The following is a 20,421-nucleotide window of genomic DNA, read 5'->3' as shown; positions in this document are numbered from 1 at the left end:
CCACTATTCTCAACGCAAGAGACTGTGCATATGCAATGACTGTAGCTTCACCTATTTTCCTGGGACAGGATGCACAATTCATACAAAAAATACCAGCCAATAACAAACCACTCATCTTACAACTACTAAATGCTAAATCACACTCAAAAACTTCTACACATGTAACCTGGAATCCTAAAATCTGTTGCTATTCCCTATTCCCAATACAAAAGGATATTAGTAGTTACCAGTTCATAGAAAAATTAAAGAACACACTTAATGAAAAATAATAGCAGTTGGCACTTCCATGAGCAGAGAATTAAGGAAATCCTTAGTAAAAAATAATAGCAGTTCACAGTTCCATTGTTGAAGGATCAAGGAACATCTTCAGTAAAAGATAAAAGAAATTTCTAGTTCCATCTTTGAAGAGAAAGTTAACATGCATCACAGGAAACTTTGTAAACCTCATAGAAGAACTTGCCAAAGAATATGGTGCAGAGTAAGTCAGTGGCCTAAATGACAAGTTAAATTCCTATCTAATACCATACAAAATGAAATCTTAGAGGCATATGCTTATAACACCCTACATAGGATCAGAAAAAAGTTCGAAGATTCCATGTTTATTGGTATAATATGTGATTGCTCTGACATGGAACATGAATCAGTTATTGTTGTTATGTTTCTGAACACCAGGATGTCCACAAAGATTTTCTCTTGACCACACTTTGGAGATACTAACTGAGATTATTCTGGATGTTTTTGTTGCTAAAACATTGAGCTGGTCTCAAAATTATGCTGTAATATCATCTGACACACTGTGCTGTAATGGCATGTACATAAAATCTTGTGCAATGAAAAGACTTTAGACATCCTCTTGGAAAACTTCATCAGCAAAATGAGCAAGTATAGAAAAATTATTGGAGTGATTTGAAGCATTACTTTTCCTTGTATAATAATAAAAAATATTATTATACCTGTGTTTGTTTTGATATTAAGATCTTTTTTTAAAATCAGCTTTGTAAAATATTTTGGACCTGAGGTTGCACCCACTAAGCAAATTTTGTTCCCAGGCCACTGGTGCTGTCCCTGCGTGACTACAGTCTAATGACTGAAACAATTAAACGTTAAAAGACCGACAGAAAGACGCACGCATGCACACACATACACATACACAAATACATATATTCATAGACATCCTAAAACCTTGCATGCCTAATTTATATTAAAGCCACTAGCATCAGCAACAAATGAAAATACATATTTATTCACATTTAAAGATAAACTGATATACAAATATCTATAAAACCATAAATATATAAAGCTATGTCATCTCCATTCAAGAATCTGAATAATCTAGGTATTTCAGTCATTGAACTGCTACTATGCTGGAACACAACCTCAGATGGCTTTAGCCAATTAGATCGACCTCAGTACTTAGTCTGGTAATCATTTTATATAACTTCATTCATATTTTACTAACATTAGACCCTTTAGAGAGGTTACCTGATGACATCAAATTCCCAAGTGACTAAATGCAAGTATGTTGCATGTTTCTGAAAAACCTGAATGCAGGATTTTAGAGAATGTATGATTCTTATGCACAATATCACTTACTAGAGTAAACAACTTTAGTCAGTATTTTATAATAGTGTCAGTAATTTGCATGTGGTGTTTCTGTCAAATATGACTTAGAATGTTGATAGTGATCATTTTTTCTGTTCTTCGATTACAGAAAGTCAATAGCATCTGAAAACTAGGAGACAGACAGACGTGGAATAGTAAAGGCATGTCATTGATTGATTGGCTGAACAATAAATTGAGCAATCAATTAGTTAATTGGTTAAATGTTTAACTTGCTGATCAATGAAAGAAGTGAAATGGAACCAGTACATGTATTTCTTAATAACGCAATGATCATTCTATGATATAATATAGGTAAAACATGTGTTTCCTAAATTGTTCATAGATTAAGTAACATCTGCTTTTGTGACTTTATTAAGATAGTCAATAATAGCAGTATTAATAATTAACAGTATTACTGATACTGTAAATAACTGCATGTTTAAACTAATTTGTTTCAAAGAATAAAAAATTCTCTTTATAGTTTTATGTAATTTGAGCTATAATGATACTGAAAATGTGGAAATGCTGGAGTGGAGACAAGTGGATGTGGACTGTGTTCAAGAGGATCCTTAGCTAAACTCTTTATAGGCAAGAAACCACAATACAAATTCTTCTTGTTGCATTATATTAACAACAAATATGGGGGGTAGGCACACTGATAGCTGGAATGGCCTTTGGAAGCACAAAAGCAGTGGATAATTTATTGACACTAAACAACAAAAAACATCACTAGTTGTAAATCAATGCTTATTCATATAAAGTACAGCGTGCGGGCGCGTGCACACACACACATACATGCATACACACAAACACATGCATATGTATGAATGTATACGACAGACCATCATACATTTTCTGCTTACCAAATTCATTTAAAATGCACAGCCCAAGGTACCATGCACTAAGACTGAAACCAAAAATGCATGGTTGCAAAATGAGCTACTTAACTACACAGCAATTTGTGCATAAATTTTGTTGGATATGAATGTGTCCATGCTTGAAATGAAAATGTGTAGATGAATTATACATACACTATGCCATCTCATGCAGGCATAGAAAGATCTGCAAAATAAGTTTGCTGATGTTATATACTCAAGCATTGTAGAAGCAGAATGTGCAGAAGTAGAATTTATAAAGACCAACCAAAGTATTTTGAGATTTTATAACATTTCGGCTGGTTGTAACATATTTTGATTCAAATTTATGGCAACTCCAGTGTCTTTAAAACCTGTAACATTATTGTACTGGTATTATTGTAATGGTAAGAATTATGGTTTATGAGACAAGAGTTAAACTTCTTTAAAAATTGTTGCTTTTTAAGGGTCAAGGTTATATTTCCTTCATCACTAGGTGTGATGGAAATAGGTTGAATGTACTAAGCAAAATGTGTTTCCTGCCTCTGCTTCTGTCATTTTAAAATAAATATGAAGTCATATATCCATAGAAAGATATGAGCTTTGAATTACAATTTAAGATATCCCCATGATGTAAAAAATTTCACACACACACACATATGTATGTACATATGTAAGTATGTATGTGTACACAGGTGCAGACATGGGGGAAGAATTAAAAAGTTTGGTTTCCAACCATATGGTTTTGGGTTCAGTCCTACGAGAGGGCGGGCATTCGGGCGAGCAGGCAAGTGAGAAAGTGAGTATTTCTTTGTCGACATGTATTTGTTAGCTGACTAAATAACGGTTTTACTCAGTATCATTTGCTTTCTGTCCACTACAAAAGCTCCTTCAATCATATTGACATGTTTTGTGATCTTTGTAAACAAAAGACTTGTTCATCCAGTATCATTTCTTCCAGTTCACATACACATGTCTGGGTGGTTTGTCTGTTTCTCTATAGAATGAGAGATTATTACCTCACTTGAAAATCAGTGGAGTTGGCAGTAGGAAGGGTATTCAGCTGCAGAAAACTCTGTTCCAATATACTCCCGTTTGATCGATACAAGCTTGAAAAAGTAGACATTAAAACAATGACGATGATATAAACTTATTGTACATAGCTTTTATCATCATCATCAACAACAGGATTATACATTTGTTTCATATTAAGTTACATTAAAAAGGAAACTATCGGTTTGTTGCTGCATAACATGTTCTTTTTTTCCTTATGACATGTCTTTTATAGCTAGATGCCATTCATATCACTAACCGTTTTACATCATGGAATAGTTGCATTTTATCATGCTCTATGACTGGTCAGATTGATACAGTTAATCATCAATTTAAACATCTGCTAGTCTATGGCTGCAGCTTTAATCCTGGAGATACAGTTTCAACCATGTGATCATTTGAAGGGTTGCAAGAAAGATCATATGGGTATAAGCTGTGTGTTGTCCAATAAGTGAAGGAGCACCATGATACAAGACTGTTCATATATACATTGATTGTAGCTTTGTGTCAAGGTTTCCATACATGAGGTGTCTAGGTTGCATATGGATAAAGCTTGTGTCTGAAAGTTTAAGTAGTGATGAGGGATATAAACTGCATAGGACTGTATATTCTTAGAGATGACAGTAATTAGGTCATAAACAGACAGGAAAAACTATATGGAGCACATCAGTTTTGATAGTGTGCACATGTCAAAAAAAAACTTGTTAGTACATATCAAAATAGATCAATCTGATATGAAGCTCTCAATCCAGGAGATGGGAACTAGATGAAGCCCATAGGTGGACAGCTGAACCAGGTGGTATCAAAAAGTTTCCAGACTAGTTATATTTGATAAAAAATAACTTTTTTTCCTAAGTTTTAACATCATCTCCTTTGAAATAGTCACCTGATGCAGCAATACACCAGTCCCAGCATTCCTGTCACTCTTGGAATCTGGCCTGGAAGTCATTTTCTATAAGCGTGTCAAGAACCTACAATTCTCTCTTGATCTCAACAACAGTGTTAAAACAGCAACCTTTGAGCTACATTTTCATCTTGGGGAAGAGATGGAAGTCCACAGGTTCTAAATCTGGTGAATAGGGTGGGTGCACAACACCACAGATGTCGAAATATATGATAAGCATGCTCTTGGTTGAGCTGCAGCTCTGCCATGCCTTCTTTGGTCATGGAGATGAAGACCTCATCCATTGTGACGACTACTGCTTCTTCTCAGGGTGTGCCTGTAGACCCAACTCTCATCACCACTGATGACCTTTGACATGAAGGATGGGTCATCAGCAGCACACTGATGGAGATCGTGACTGACTTTGATGTGATGTTCCTTCTGCTCTGTGGTCAGCAGGTGGGGGATAAACTTGACAGAGTCATGCCACGTTCAATTCAGATGTTAGGATTGCCTGCATAGACCCATACGACAGACCAACAACATCAGCAATGTCATTGATTGTCCTCCAACAATCTCATGCACAAGCTGGTGAATTTTCTCTCCATTTCCATGGGTGACACTCATGGTGGTTCTTCCAAATCACTCATCATCTTCCAGTGACATTCTTCTGCTTTTGAAGCACCCATGCCACTCAAAATATTGCATACAACCCATTGTCTCATCGCTATAAGCTTGTTGAAGCAGTCTTCGCAAGTTCAATGCAAAATTTCACATTGGCTCTTTGTTCGAATTTCCTGTCCATGACAAAATTGCAGACTACAGCACACATGTGGTCACAAAAGCACAAACTTAACAACTTGCCAAGTAAAGACAGCACTGTCACTCAACACACTGCCTCACAAAGGTCACTGCTAGCTCTCACTGCACATGCAACCATGTGCTGCCATCTGTTGGAGTGCCACAGAAGTAGTCTGGGAGCTTCTTGATGCTACCTTGTATTCACCTGCCAAACACCGTCAAAGTCTCTAATTTCAGGTTCAACATTGTTGTCAACCAAGTTTTCAAGGATGGCAGCCTACTGGGAAGAGACATAGGTGCTCAGGTTACTAATAGATCTGGATTTATGAATGCTATTCTAGTGTTCACCAACTAACGAAATAGAAAAGAAGTTTTGAAGAAGGTAAGTGGTAATAGTCATTACCACTACCTTTGTGGTGTCAGAAGGGAGGCTAATGGGTTGATAGTTGGCAAGGTCAGAAAATTTAGGACACACAGTAGCATGTTTCCACAGATCAAGAGAGATACCTGTAGAGATAGAAAGTTCAAAGAGTTTGGTGGATAAGAGGCTGAATAAGTGGCACACAGTTTAATTGTATTAGAAGAAGTATTGTAAAGGCTGGTAGATATTTATGTTTGAAGTAAATGGAAGTGTTGTTTTTGCTTTTGTTTGCTCGAAATTAGTTGTGAAAAAATGTTATAGCTAAGTCTGAGAAGCAAGGGATGTGTCCATGAGCTTTTTGAGGGCTACTGAAGCTAATGGGAAGAAGGCAAAAAATTATGCCCAGACAAGAGACTTGGCTTAAATGCAATGGAGAGGACCCAAAGTCATCCAAGTGCTAAATTGGGTAACAGATTAAGTGTATCATGCTTTCTACCATGTAGTGGAGGTGGGGGGATTTTTTTTTCCTTTTTTTTGCAATGTATTGTGGGTTGTGTTTTTGCCTGTTCTTCAACACTGCAGTTCTGCTTGGAGCAAGTTTATGAACTTTGTGTAAAGAATGTGGCATGCTTAATAAATGGTTTAACCCCTATATTATATTATTAATGAAATACACTATTTCTGTTCTTTGTTTACATTTGAAATCATTAACAATTTGAAGGGTTTTATAAAGGTAGCTAACATTTTTAACTAATCTATATATTAAATTGGTATTTGATGAATGATTTTAATTTAAAATCAAGAGGTCTTGTATCACAAGACAAATTTTACACTTGGTGGTAAGAATGATATGGATTAAAAGTTTGGAAGAGTTTAATGAGTTTTGTGTAGAGTGAAAAGGAAAGTGAAGGCTTTCTGAGTTGGAGTGAGGTTAACAATACCGTCTTGATTAAAGTCAGAGTGGTAGGAAGAGACTTATGTAAAGTTGATAGAAACTCTCTTAGTAAGACGCTAGAAGGTTTGGTTACATTCTGAGAGGTGGGAAAGCTTGAAGGCTGTTCTGTGTGCTGTAAGAAGGCAATTTTTATACTTTTTCTGGAAGTTGCTTGCAGGCATCAGTGCAGAAAAAGGTGATCAGTTAGAAGTTAGGTGATGGGTTTTGGTTGCACAAAAATGTGTAGTAATGTACCTAGTAAGAATCTATTGACCAGTGTGCTGTTTCAGATGAGTAAAGAGCAATGTTTTCTCTAATTTTTGGGGTGTATGAAGAAACTGACATTGTCTGCAAATTTTGTCTTTGCAATGTGTGTATCCATATAAATAACCATTGCTCAAGTTTCCTCAATTAAAAAAAATCCTATTTCATCTTGAAAACCTAGTGTGTGCACATTTTCCTTTACCTAGTTGTGAAACATGTGCACATGCATGTACAAGTGCACAGTTTAGATGGAATAGTAGTCAGAGTGAGGAATATTTGCTGCCAGTAGTCAGTACAGAACTAGCAGAGCTCAAGTACCAAAGGATTCAGAGATGAGTGGTATTGCACAGTATGAGATTCTGTTGTATGCTGGTATGATTAGTCAATGTTCAGATGATTCAATATGTTTAGATGTGATAATGTTTGGCTAAAAACTAGATTTAAAAGCAAAAATGAAGTTGAAGGTGTTTTTTCATTCATATGGGCAGGTGATGATACTGACACAGATAGTTAAGAATGGTTTAAGACTTGGTTACAGCATCAGTAGTATTTGTATAGGGAGTATGAGAAACAATAATCATGAACATTAAAATAAATGACAATTGTATGGGAGACAGCAGAAAAATACTATTGATGGTTAGGTGAATCTAAATATTGATAGAGATAGCAGATGAACTTACAGAAATAAAGACAAAAAATTCTGAACCTAAGTGATTGTCAGTTTTGTAACTGAAATTCAGGTAAATTAGTTCAATAGTGAGGAGAATGAATTTAACTTCAACGTATACATTGAAGTTAAACTATAGAATATGACGAGAACAGCAAACAGTAGAGATTGATTAGAGATAGATAACAAGGGATTGGTGTCTCATAGATTTACAAAATATTTTATTTTCATGGAATAAAAGGTTGTGATATGGTAATATTAGAACAATGTCCATGAAATAAACAGGAGACATGTACCATTTCTAATGATGTAATGAGATGATAATCCCAACCCATGTGTAGTCCTCAAATTTATCAAAGGCTACTCCCACCTGGATCAGTAAAAACAGGCAAGGCTAATGTGTGTGTGTGTGTGTGTGTGTGTGAGTGTGTGTGTGAGAGAGAGAGAGAGAGAGAGAGAGAGAGAGAGAGAGAGAGAGAGAGAGAGAGAGAGAGAGAGAGAGATGAGAGACAAAAGAGAGAGACACCAGGTGCAAGGAACTGCAAAAAGAATTGGCAATACTTGACTCAAAAGTTTTAATAAGACACTGCTCCATCTGTAGGTTTAGTGTATAACCATTGCACTTTGTTGAGTTCATTCAATCTAGTAGACACGTACCAGGGATATACCCAAAGAGGTGTTAGTTTAATCAGTGTCAGCCTGACTATGAAACAGATTGTACTGGTTTACATGATTACTCATTGTGGATTATTTTTGAACTTACCTGACCAGAAACATCTTCCCAAACATTCATGGACAGAAGTGCATAGATGTTAGGAAAGAAGTGGTAGGAATGTCTAGCTGATTTATCATCTATGTAATTTGATTTAATTATTTATACAGTGATTTTGATGTGTCAGAGAAGTGAAAACCACAAAATATAGCTTACTTGTAATCTCTATCATGATCCTCACAAGTAACCCAATTGTATGTATGCTTACTAGGGCCCTCTGTCACAAACAGTGGTAAATGAGGATATAGGACTATTCCCCAGTTGATAGGGATGTATTTCAAAATGTTACCTACCTACTGTCTAGTGACAGTAATCTACTCAGAAATGTTTCTGCTGTGCCTTCTGACAAAATGTTCTAAATTTTTGAAGGTTTTCAAACTGGAGGCCAGGACAGAAAGCTAGCAATAGTATAAGCATCACTAAAGGTGTTTAATGGCCAGGTGGTGGTATTAAATCAGCATCACTGTACTAGGCTTACCATCTAAAATTAGGCTTATCCCCAAATATTAGGCCTTTCTTAATTTAGATGATATTTATGTATTTTCTATTTTGCTTACCACCTACCATAAATACATATTATACTCCATACAAATTCTCTTTTAACTGTTTTAAGCCTCAAGTTAAATTTAATAGCCTTTTAAAGGGTCAAATAAGTTGAAAGAAAGCTTGATAATTTGAAGAGAATTCTACTTAATTAAAACAAATTTAAACAAGTAAAAAGAAATACAAATTATTTGATTACTGTAAATATTTAAAAATTTTTTTAGCCCCAAGCTTTACGCTTCTCTGAGTTAAAGGAGCCTCCAATGCTTGAGGTTCTGCGAGCTTTGGGTCCAATGGCCCATATTGGTCCATACGGTCTTCATTGTCATGCATAAATAAACTGCATTTCCATTATGAATTACACTTCTTTTGCATCCATAGTATACACTATATGAAATTCATACCTACTTAGACATAAAGTAGAAAATAAAAACACCAAATAATTTCACCTATTTAACTAATTTATACATCAGTATTATTCATTTATTTTGAGAACTAAACAGTTCAATGATGACTTTATAAAATGAGCTTCTTTGGTTCAGTTGCATCACTCTGCTGTTTTGATAGGCCACTTAACTCCTTAGCATTTAAACTCGCCATATTTGCCCCAAATTTTTACCTGTTTTATGTTCAAATGAACCAGATGCAACCCCTCACACCTACCCTACAATGTCATTGCAAAAATAAACAATCATGTCATCAAAATCTCGAAGCTACAAGACAATGCATTATTAATTCAAAACAATGTGAAAAAATATGCATTACATTTGAGAGCATAATCTGAATGCTAAAAGGTTAATCAAGAAAATAATTAAAATGAGTGAATATATCAACACACAACTTGCCAGGCTAAACTTATTAACTAATGCAAATATCAGCTGAATTTGTTACATCAACAACACCAGACCCTGACCCAAGTTAATCTTTAATTCTGAGTGGGTATTATTAAATTTGAAAACAAAATACAACCAGATTCTATTACGATACTACAAGAGCATAATTATTATAAAGGAAATCAATTTCTCTTGATGAATTTTTGCTGAATTCATCCATGCAACTTTGAAAAAAAAAAAAAAGCAAAACACAAAATGTCACTCACTGTTCAGTCCTAATTTTTGTCACTCATCCATTATCCTATTTGCCCATTGCCATATCATAATAAAGTTAGCTGTGGGGTGTGCAATGCTATGAAATATTGTAATAGAACAACTGCCACAGTATTTCCTAGCAAAGAGCAAAAAAATTAATTTCTCATATAAGCCATAATTATATCCTTGAGTGAGCTAAATATTTATGAATTTGCTGTTCAGTGAACACAAACGACACACAAGATATATGCCCCTGATGGAGGAAAAAAACTGAAAATATTCATAATTTTTGATATTTTGTCTATCACATCTGAGTGAATATTAGTATAATTTACTCAGAGCTAAATCTACTGGAGACTTATCATTCTAAAGTACAATACAGTTGTTTCTTTTCCAGTAGAAGGAATGTTGTCCTTAACAGTAAAACATATACCCAAAAGAAACTCCTAAGCTGCCTGCTTATAGGCTGCTATTCTTCACTATTCTCTTACACAGAAAGCTTCCATTCATATCGTTCTATTTTGTGTGATAATGAAACATTCCCGTTCATTTTTATCAAATTCAATATAATTCAAGATTTCAACCATGTATCCCACTCCTTTTTCTGTATCAGCAGAAATGCCTCATGATATGTGTTCCAACTCTCTGTTCTCTGAATTCAAATTTAACAAAGGTCTTTCATTCTTTTGAGGTTGATAAAAAACTACCAACTTAAAGTTGTGGATTTGCAGAACTATAAGAATGCTATACTATATGCTTTGCAGTGTTTGTGCTAGCTTTGTCTGTTTGAGTTCAAATCCTGCCCTGGATAGTAGACTTAATCCTTCACCTTGTTTAACCTTGTACCTAGTGCCCTTGGTGTTCTTTTAGCAGAGCCACTCTATTGCAAGCTTTTGGGTCATTTTTCCATCAGAGGATACCTCCCTCCCACCAGTCTAGGTGGTCAAAAGTACTTGCTTGTAAAGGGTCAAGGTATTGCCTTCCTTCCTTCCTGACAAAAAATAAGAGAAAAATTACCCTCATAGACACTTTTAGCTACATGTACTCCTAGAAAGATAATGCTACTCTTCACTCCAAAGTTAATTTTCCTCATGCTAGCATTATCCATATGCTTTTAAGATACATCAAACAAAAGCTGCAGTTTCCATGAAAATTATCTTGAAAACATCCTCCAATAGGAACATGACACTAATCTCTTTCAACAGTACCAAAACAATCATTTTACATATGCTGAAACTAGTTTGCAGTACTACATCCTCCATACTTGCATATGAAATGTGTGATCATATGTGCACATGTGTGCATCAGCGTACGTATGTGTATGTGGGTGGGTGTTATTGAAAATATGACTATGCATTAGTTTTGAATTTTATTAAAAGTTTTTCATATTTCCATATGATAACAAATGAGACACAAAAAGAATAGCATTCCTATAATTCTCGCCTACAATACAAACTGCAATAGCAAATTTTACTGAAATCATTTCATCCAGAAGATAAGACTGGGAGGTATTGAAAAGACTTGAATGAAATGATTTTAGTAAAAGTTGTTATTGCAGTTTTTATTGTTATAAACAGAATGTAGATGAATAATAAAGAAGTATATGAAAATTCCTTGATAAAAAGTTAAAACTGGAGCATAAGTATACTATCAATAACAGATTTTTTTTAAGTAAAGTTCTTCACAAAAACAATATTATACATATATATGTTTGTGTGCATATGTGTATATATATCTGTGTGTGTGTGTGTGTGTATGTGTCCAAATAAATATCTTTCTTTTTATATACATATGATTATGTGAGCCCATATATATATACATACACACACTCACTCATAAACACACACACACACACCCAAAACATGTTGCAGAATATATGATTTAGTGAAAATGAATTTCATCTCACTACATGAGTTTCCTAACATTGTGACTTTCAGGCAAGATTTTGCTTGGAGATTGCAGTAACATGAAACTCAAGAGAAAAAAAAATAAAACTCAGTCTAAAAACCATGTATATTTACTGTAATTCTCAAATGAAATTCAAGGAGACAACGATTTAATGAAGGATTCAAAATATTATACATATTAAAGGGTATTAACTCACATGAATATAACTGTTTCAATACATAATGTATCATATCTGAAATCAGGTCTGTCTATATTTGTGCTTGTGTATTTTTATATATGAAAACACACCCACAAATCCACACACAACAGTGAGAGAACAAACGAAAGAAAGTAGCACTTGACACATTTAGTTGGAGTAATAAATATTTGATAATGATCTCAGTTTCCACATTACTTAGAATTTTGTGGGTATGCAACACATCCACATCGTCAGAGGCTTTGGACGTGTCCTATATCTATGACACTTTCAATAATGTAGAACTAAGTGAAACTGTTATATATACGACTCCACAATTGAATGGTGAGGATGATCCAAAAATCGACTTCAGATTGAATACTAGCCAATCAATCCAGTAGGTGGAGCCTCACATAAGTGAGGTTATGTGTGCGTTTGTTGTGTGGGGAGAAGCAGTGTTTTGGAAAATTGTCAAGAGGAAGGCACTGAGATGTTGTACATTCTCTCTTGATGAAAGCTCTGAAACTTGCTGGAGTCTTGGATGCAGAGTTTTTAACAGACTGCACTTGCAAAAGCAAGCAGTTTCCAAGTCTCTTTATACATACTTATATAAGTTTATGTAAGATAAACAAGGATCATATAACCTGAACTGCAGTATTGATCAGTCTGTCAAATGTGCATATAAGTGGGTTTGAAAATAGTAAAACTCTAGGTTGTATTGATAGTCATTTATTTTCTGTTGTACATCAGGTAGAATCTGATTTGAAATTCTAAGAAAGTCACAATTAGTTTGTTCTTATTTCAATTGGAGTAGAATTTTGGGTGATGTAAAGCATCTCTTGGAGATAGAAACTGCAGAATTTTGAACTGTTTTTAAACACCTCTGACCTAAGAAGGTGCTCTTGAAATACCAGTGGTCACTTGATTTCCAAATGAGCTTTGAATGTGTGATGGTATTTTCTAGGTGACAATGATGTACTAAACTGCTGTTTTGGTGCTAAGCACTCTGGAAGGGGTGCTCTGTAATCCCTATGTAGTTGATGTGTTACTAATGGCAACATTAGCCTACTATACAATACCACAAAAGCCAATGCCGAAAAACATTTCTTCAAACTAATTGGTGGCAATTAATTCAACAAGTTATTTAACATAAACAGCATTAAAATGCATGAAAAGCAGGTCTGATGCTATCAAAAGCCATAATACAAAAATAGTGCAACCAGATATAGAGCAAAAGGAGCCAACATATTGCCAAAATCTAGTTTTAAATCTTCAAGTGCAAATGCCTTCTTTAATGCCAGTAGTAATTTATTTGCATAAGTCAATACATTCTACTTATTGTTTTAGTATTTGGGCAGTGGAGTAAGTGATCTTTGTTGAGTATTAAAAATATAAAACTACAAAGAACTAATTGGAAATTCTTCACTCTTAAGTTGCTGAGGCTTTTGTGGTTTGTTCACATGTTGCATTTTCACATGAATATTAAATATATGCTTATTAAATATATGAATGAAATTTATACACACATACATTTATTCATACATTGGGGCAGCAATTCCAAATAAGAACAGACTCATGCAGTTATCACTGCCCAGATTATTTCTTCTTTGGAGTTACTGTCCTTGTTGGACTAAAATACCATGTCTCACACATAGTCGTTTTTTTTTGGCATGGTTTCTATAGCTAAAATCAAAAGCATCCTCAGTACTGAATACATGAACATATAAAAAAAAAATTCTTGAACAGAACACAAAATGCATTGCACTAAACTAACACTAATAATATACTTTGAAAATACTAAAATTAGAATATTTTCTCATCAATAAGAAACCACAAGCATGTACAACTACTATTCAATCAAACTTTTAAATTCAATAGCCAGTGTGAAAGAGGTAAAGGATGATCATTTAGAGAGTAACAAACACAGTGGGAGGGGAGCAATAGACAGAGACACAACGGAAGAGAGAAACCCAAATGTAAATAACATGTATCCTAAACTCAATCCCTGTCATAATCATCATAATTTTACAACTGTTATTCTCTGCTTAAATGGTTTAGGCAAGTCTTCTCCTGCACAAAGTTTTGCTACTTGTTGAAGTCCTTCTGATGCCACCTTAGTCACACTTTTCTACTTCCTTTATCCTGACACTATTCTTGCATCATTATCTCCAAACTCAAGCAAATTTAAACAAAACCCACTTTTAAAATTAGCCTTACAACTGTTCCCAACAGCATTACATTGATTCTACATGAAGGTGTTATGGTATAACTAGGCACAGTAGGTTCTTTGAGAGTTTATTTCAATAACAGACACAATGCAATTCTGATGATAGGATATAAAATACAGATCTTTTATTTAATCATTAGTATCCTTAATAAACGTGCATGTTTGTTAGAACAGAAAGGTAGACAGAAAGACAAAAAGTTATAGTAGGAATAAGCAAAAGTGGTAAGAAATGAAAAAAGAGTCATCATTGTCATGTATCACCATCTACAGTGCATTGATGACACTACAATGAAAGTCTTCCCAATTCAGTGCAAGTTCTCCACCTGCCTTGTCACTCTTGTCCAACGAGCTCTTGAGATTGTCCATTCATTGCATTCTCTGCCTGCCTTTTGATCTACTGCACTCCACTCTTCCTTCCATGATAATGCTTTCCAAGCCTCCATTTGGTTCATATATGGTCATGGTAGAGAGCTTTTGTTTTCTCACAAAGTTCAAGTGTTGTTGTCTTTCACCCAATTCTTGTAACACCTATTCATTTGTTTAATGATCCTTGTAAGAAACTCTTAACATTCTCCTATAGACCCACATTTCAAACACATTGATTATGTTCTCTTTAAATTTAATCAGAGTCTATGCTTCGCAATCATAAATGTCAATTGGCCAAATGAACACTCACAATGACCTCTAGCCCTGTTTATGACTTAGTTGGGACACTTTTGCTTGTCCGGTGTTATCACGCTTTTCCATGGACATTCTTGCCTTGGACAGCCATGTCCTAAATTTACATGCAGTTTCAGAGATTTTGGCTCCAATATACTTGTACACTTCAACTTGTTCAAGCCTCTCACTGCTCAGTTTGATGTTAATATTTACTTACTCTTCTCCTACTACTTTTGTTTTCTTATGGTTGGGATTAAAGATCATGCATATTTGATACCTTATTGACTCTATTTATCATCTCTTATATTCTAGTTTCATTCTTACTAAGTAGAGCAGTAACATCTGCATACCTTAGATTAGAAATATGCAAGACATATATTCTGATGCCATTTTCTTCCTGTATTGCTTCTCGTATTCTTCACTTAGTGTAGATGTTGAACAAACATGGAGAAAAATACAACCCTGATGAACTCCTTTCCCATTTTTGGACTTTTCTGTGTTCTCATTATTTACTTAAAGGCAGGACATTTGTTGAATGTAAAGCTGCTTGATGAGTTTAATGATGTGTTTCAGAACACTGATATTAGACATAATGTGCTACATGTGGCTATAGTTTGTTCAGTCAGAGGTCTTTTTGTAGTCAGTGTAGTAAAGGAAAGCTTGTTAGGCTCTTGATTTTTCCAAAATTGTGTGAGATGGTGCAAATGATCTCTTGAGCCACATTTGCTTCTAAAAAACCAAACAGTTCTTTTGCTATTTCTTGTTTGAAGAATGGTTTCAAATGTTCTAGAATGATGATCAAAGATACTTTACTTGCATGTGGTATCAGTAATTGTTTGATAATTCTCATACTTAAGCAAGTAACATTAAGAAACAGGTGGGAATTAACTCTCGCATTTTGTAACTCAAGTACCATTATCTTTATTAACCTACCATTCACAAATTTGATTTAGTTTGAATGTATAAAGCTAATCAACTAGATGAAATACGTCCATAGTATTATATACAAAAAAAAACCACAACCATCACTCACAAATGAGTATTAGTTGGTAGTATGTGCTATAGTTCTGTTAATTGTTTTAGGTGCCTATGTAGTTGAGAGGAGATATAGATATTCTCTTGGCCTCCCAACACTTGGCTCAGCAGAACATTCATGACATGACAGCTGGAATAAGAGAGAGCCACACCAGCACTTACATGGTACTCATTTCAGCAGCATAGAGTAAAGCAGCATGAAATGAAGTGTCATTTTCAGAGACACATGACACCAATCGGTCCAGAATTGAACCCACAGCCTTATGATCATGTACACAACACCCTAACTACAAAGCAATGTGTTTTCACTATACCACTATATATTATTAGTATACATATTAAGGGAACACAGCCACTACATAAGAGTCAAACCAAAATACATCAACAAGAAAATGGATGCTGCTTATTGTCAACTATGCACACAAGTTTTATGCAATCAGTGTCATCAGAATAAATCAATATTAATGATGATTTCTTATATGATCACAAAGCCACAGACATAGAGGCGAATGAATCAAATGCATAATAATAAAAATCAAACCTGGTAAGCCACTGGTATTTGTTCTCTCAATTCCTTGTGGATTAAAGGGCAAAGTTGACTTCAGCAATACAGGAACTGAAAATGAAGAGATATAACTAAATATTGTTAGGCATTTTGTGTAGTGTTCTATAGAATCTGCAATATTCCTTTGTAATGATTCTTTTTAGATTGACATGGGGTCATAAATGTGCAGGTAATTGATATAGCTAACTGATTCAACCTCAATCAATACTTAATTTGACTCAAGCAGAGTTTCAGATCTTAATGAAGAGAGAAAAACATGATAATACCACAACTCTTTAGTCCAGAACTCTACCGTAACATTGCAGCAAGGCAACAAATTATTGAGGAGTGCACAGTCTATAAAACTGATATTAGTTTCTGCTTAAGTTTTACACTCTCAATGCCAAAGAATGAAAGACTAAGTCCCTGGACATAGACATCAGAAATGCAAGAAATGAATACAAAATATTTCTATAGCATTCTCCCAAATCTGGCATCTGTTACCCACAGCTATAACATGAAGTAACAATAGTATATTTCAGATATTTCTATCATAAATTATGAAAGGGTAAGTTAACAAGGAAGCTTCTATGCAAGCCAATGAGGAAACCTCTATATGGTCATTAGATCTGCTAGAAAGGGCATGAGACCTAACAATCTTAAAAGTGAAAAGATATATTCAATAATGTAGTTTTTATACATACACTATGACTGAAAACAAGATGAGATGGTCACACTTGGGACCTCTTTGATCATAGGTTGATCACACCTTTGATATGGACTAAACAACAACAGCATTAGAAGGATGATGAAAAAGAAAGTTAACCCTGGTAATATCTGGACATTAAATATTGCAAAGCATTTAGTCCAATTATCAACCATTTCTACCAGTAATAATAGTTACTTCACTAATGTTTGTATGATCTCCAGTGCATTACAGAGGTCTGGCAGTGAACTAGTATACTCACAAGATTTTCGTCAAGTAGTCTTAAATTTATCAAATTCAATGTTGGATGTTACACAATTCAAGGGCAAGACTGTGACATCTATTTCCCAAACACTATGGGTAAAATTTTGACTCTTGTTAAATGATCATAATCTATCAACTCTTGAAATTTGCAGTAATGCAGCAAAGGTTAAAAATCATTAGCCAAAGATAAATGCATGCACACTTGCAGACAGCACACAAATCTCTCTCTCTCCCTCTCTAAACTTCTCTTATCAACACACAAACAGTCAACCTAGCTAAGTATAGAAGAAATATTAAAACTGTGTTTACTTGTGAAATGTAGTGGGAATTTTAACATTACATTTTGGCATATTTGAAGGATGTTTTAAAAAAATTGGTGAATTGTTTATCTATAAATCTCAGTATTAACAGTATTTTTTTTTTACCATTACAATATGTTAAAATCTGAAAATATTTTTAGTACCTCTTTTATTGACTGCATATTGTCTCCATACAATATCAAAATGCTATCAATAATAGTACCTAACCATTAGCTGATTAGAGTAATATTCAGTTAATACTGGTTATAAGTTAATGTCCATGGCAGTAACTTAGCTAGCAATAGATAACAGCAGTGAGGTTACTTAGACTATTTATGTTGCAACACAAACATAGTCACCATAGTAACCAAACCATCCTGATTGGAGCAATGCACTCTTGATGAGGCCATAAATACCTCAGACTCATATATGTATTTAAAAAATCATTCAAGACTAAGTCAGTCGAGATAAAAACTTTCAATACCAACAATATCACATCTGTAACCTTTTGACATTACAAGTTGAATACTAGATTTGAATAACAACTTTTGATATTTTTATAACAATCAAATATAATCAATAAGTCTTTCTTTACTAATGTAAGGTTAAGGTTCAAATATTCAGCAATATTTATTTTTATCAGATACATTCATTACAAAACCTTTCACAATACTAATGAAATTAATTGGGTTATTTAATCAATATGTTTGTCCAGTAGTAAAATCAAATATATAATAGCTAATTTTCTATAAATAGACTACAAGTACAAAAGCTAAAATAGTACTCATTAAGTCAATAACAAAATAAGTTTGCCAAAGTTTTTGTTTTTTAATCATTAACAGTTGTGGGAAGACACTAAATCTTCCCAAAGGATCATACAAGCTCAGCTACCCAATGTTATTCTTATGCTCACGTGCCTGAAATTATGTAATTTCTAGTTTTAGATAGGATAAATCACCTTGAAAGATTACCAACTTCCAAGCAAGGTTATGATTCTCAAAATATCAATAAAATTACTTCTGACACTATTATTATAAGATATAAAATTTCATTGTAAAAGATTAAAATAAATTGCTCAGAAATTGCTTGTAATATGTTGAACTTTCATTTTCTTCTTAGGTATACTTCCAAAGTAAAGGTGCTTGATTGGCACTAATCCAATTGAACAATATTCCTTTATTTATGAAATCAATAAAGACACTAATTATTCCACATACTAATTCTAAAAATGTTTCAGTAAGCACATTTCTAATATACTGTCAACTGACACCTAATACAGATAAAATTTTTCCAACATACATCATTGAATGTCTTGTGAACACTAAAATAAAACAATAATTAGATTAAAATTTCAAGAATATTTAACAATATTCATAAGAAGAATACTGTCAATAAAACTGATAGAAGAGTGGTCTTATCTATAAATGAGAAAATCAATAATCCCCTCTGCCCATGTTATTGATTCTTTATTCTGAGACATAGATCTGTATTTCTCGGACTCTCATACTGACTACTCGAAATTTTAACTGAGATATTTCATAATCAATATCTATGTATGAATCTATGCTAAGATAAGCAAGAGAGAAAAGACTAAAATAACTGAATTTTTAGCTTCTTTAAATAAACAGAATTTTTCTTTTTCCATTCTAAGATAACTTTGGTAAATTTTTTTTAGAAATATTGATTTTTTTTAGCTTTCATTTATTTGTTTTCAATAAACAGTTAAAGTAAATTTCACTACCTTCTAGTATGAATTAAAGAGCAAGTTTAATATGTATACATATATGTATTATACAGTGTTTATAGGATTATATGTGACTCATCACTTCATTAAATCTACTTCTTTACAGCAGGAATCAGAGGCAGAGTTTCCGTTTCCCTTCCATGGGAACCATAAACAGCCTGTCATTGGCTGCCGCAGACGTTACATACACACTATATTTGATAGAATTACAGACCTCACTCTCATACCTACACAACTTCATATACAAAGACACTCAGTTCTGCTTGCACACAACAGCAGCAGTAAAGATATAACTCTACAGCAGGATACACATCTCAATTAATGACACATTGAAGACTATTTACCTTCTTTGGTAAGTGCTTAATTCATTTTAATTTATAATATTACTATCAAAATCCATTGTGTGAATATAGACATTTCAATATTCATTTTCTAAGTATTGTTCTCAGTTATGGAAATCATAAACAAAAACCAAAAAAAACAATATTAGTTCTTTATCTATTTTTAGAATTTACTTACAATTAATTGTGCTAAATCATATAATATATTTCAGAAATGATGCAGTATTACATATTGTTTGGCAAATCACTTTTACATTTTTGGAAGTGTACTGACACACATGTACACATACACACACACACTGACATATACATAAACACACAAAAACACAGAATTAATACATATACTTATATATAGATATATATAAAGAAGCAATATATATATATGAGTGTGTGTGTGAGCATGTCTGTGTGTGAGTGCATGTGCATGCATGTGTGTAAGTGCACATGTGTATATATAAATATATATAAAGATATAAATATAGATATATTTATATAAACAGACAGATATATGGTGTGTATGTATGTGAATGCATATGGAATATGTGTATATGTTTACATATGCGTATGTGTGTATGTATATATATATATGTATGCATAAATATGAATATACATAAATGTGTGTGCATGCACACACACACATGTACATATATATAATTATGCATATAGATATGTACATATAAATATAATTTACATATA

General features: G+C 33.7%; 1 protein-coding gene across 2 annotated transcripts in view; it reads left to right on the top strand.

The window, feature by feature from the left end:
- LOC106871760 (protocadherin beta-12) overlaps positions 1-19,730 on the top strand; it is a 97,047-nt gene extending 77,317 nt beyond the window's left edge. For both annotated transcript variants that reach the window (XM_052973088.1, XM_014918398.2), the window contains one exon: positions 19,491-19,730. The gene's annotated coding sequence lies outside the window, so the exon portion shown is untranslated. The remainder of the gene's footprint in view (positions 1-19,490) is intronic.
- Positions 19,731-20,421: the final 691 nt, after the last annotated feature.

This window comes from Octopus bimaculoides, chromosome 14 (assembly GCF_001194135.2).
Source record: "Octopus bimaculoides isolate UCB-OBI-ISO-001 chromosome 14, ASM119413v2, whole genome shotgun sequence".
In the NCBI taxonomy this organism is placed as follows: Eukaryota; Metazoa; Mollusca; class Cephalopoda; order Octopoda; family Octopodidae; genus Octopus; species Octopus bimaculoides.
This window is presented reverse-complemented; position numbering and strand designations above follow the sequence as displayed.